This window comes from Mandrillus leucophaeus, unplaced genomic scaffold, assembly GCF_000951045.1.
Source record: "Mandrillus leucophaeus isolate KB7577 unplaced genomic scaffold, Mleu.le_1.0 Scaffold669, whole genome shotgun sequence".
NCBI classification, from domain to species: domain Eukaryota; kingdom Metazoa; phylum Chordata; class Mammalia; order Primates; family Cercopithecidae; genus Mandrillus; species Mandrillus leucophaeus.
In genome coordinates, this window is record NW_012107241.1 from 659,646 (window position 1) to 661,672 (window position 2,027).

The window sequence follows — 2,027 nt, forward strand, 5'->3', positions numbered from 1 at the left end:
CCCAGCCAATGTTTTGTATTTTTGGTAGAGATGGGGTTTCACCGTGTTAACCAGGATGGTCTCAATCTCCTGGCCTCGTGATCTGCCCACCTTGGCCTCCCAAGAGTGGCTATTTTTATATCAGGATAAAACAGACTTGAAACCATTCTTTACAGAATTAGAAAAAAACAATTCTAAAATTCATATTGAACCAAAAACGAGCCCACATAGTCAAAGTAAGACTAAGCAAAAGGAACAAATCTGGAGATATCACACTACCTGATTTCAAACTATACTATAAGGCCATAGTCACCAAACAGCATGGCACTGGTATAAAAATAGGAATCTACAAGGAACTTAAAAAATTTACAAGAAAAAAATGAACAAGGCTGGGCATGGTGGTGCACTCCTGTAATCCCAGCAATTTGGGAGACCTAGGAGGGTGGATCACCTGAGGTCAGGAGTTCAAGACCATCCTGGACAACATGGTGAAACCCTGTCTCTACTAAAAATACAAAATTTAACTGGGCATGGTGGTGTGTGTGTAATCCCAGCTACTTGGGAGGCTAAGGCAGGAGAATCTCTTGAGCCTGGGAGGCAGGGGTTGCAGTGAGCCGAGATTGCACCATTGCACTCCAGTCTGGGTGATAGAGCGATACTCCATCTCAAAAAAAAAAAAACACACACACACATCAAAAAGTGGGCGAAGCTTATGAACAGACACTTCTCAAAAGAAGACACTTATGTGGCCAACAAACATATGAAAAAATGTTCATCATCACTGGTCATTAGAGAAATGCAAATCAAAACTCAAAACCACAATGAGATACCATCTCACACCAGGTAGAATGGCTATCATTAAAAAGTCAGGAAAAAACAGATGCTGGAGAGGATGTGGAGAAATAGGAACACTTCTACACTGTTGGTGGGAGTCTAAATTAGTTCAACCATTGTGGAAGACAGTGTGGCAATTCCTCAAGGATCTAGCACCAGAAATATCATTTGACCCAGCAATCCCATTAATGGGTATATACCCAAAGGATTATAAATCATTCTACTATAAAAGCACATGCACATGTATGTTTATTGTAGCACTGTTCACAACAGCAAAGACTTGAAACCAACCCAAACATCCATCAATGATAGACTGGATAAAGAAAATGTGGCACATAGACATCATGGAATACTATGCAGCTGTAAAAAAGGATGAGTTCGTGTCTTTTGCAGGGACATGAATGAAGGTGGAAACCATCATTTTCAGCAAACTATCACAGGAACAGAAAACCAAACACTGCATGTTCTCACTCATAAGTGAGAGTTTAACAATGAGAACACATGGACACAGGGAGAGGAACATCACACACTGAGGCCTGTCCGGAGTGAGGGGTTAGGAGGGATAGCATTAGGAAAAATACCTATTGTAGATGATGGGTGTAGCAAACAACCATGGCATGCATATACCTATGTAACAAACCTGCACTTTCTGCACATGTATCCCAGAACTAAAAGTATAATAATAATAATAAATCAATTAAACCAAGAGTTGGTTTTTCAAAAAAAAATTAAGATTAATAGATTGCCAGCTAGATTAAGAAAGATAAATAGAAGATCCAAATAAGCATAATCAGAAATGATAAAGGCACTATTACAACTGATCTCACAAAAATAAAAAGATCCTCAGAGACAACTATGAACAGTTATATGGAAAAAAAGAAAAGAAAAGAAAAGAAAATCTAGAGGAAATGGATAAATTCCTGGAAGTACACAATTTTCCAAGATTGAATCAAAAAAAGATTGACATCATGAATAGACAAAATCAAATTCTGAAATTAAATGAATAATCAAGAACCTACCAACTAATAAAAAAACAAAACAAAACAAAACAAAACCTGGACCAGATAGATTCACAGCCAAATTCTACCAAATGTACAAAGAGGAACTGAAATGAATCCTACTGAAAATATTCCAAAATATCAAGGAAATGAGACTACTGCCTAACTCATTCTATGAAGCCAGCATCAGCCTGATACCAAAATCTGGCACAGATA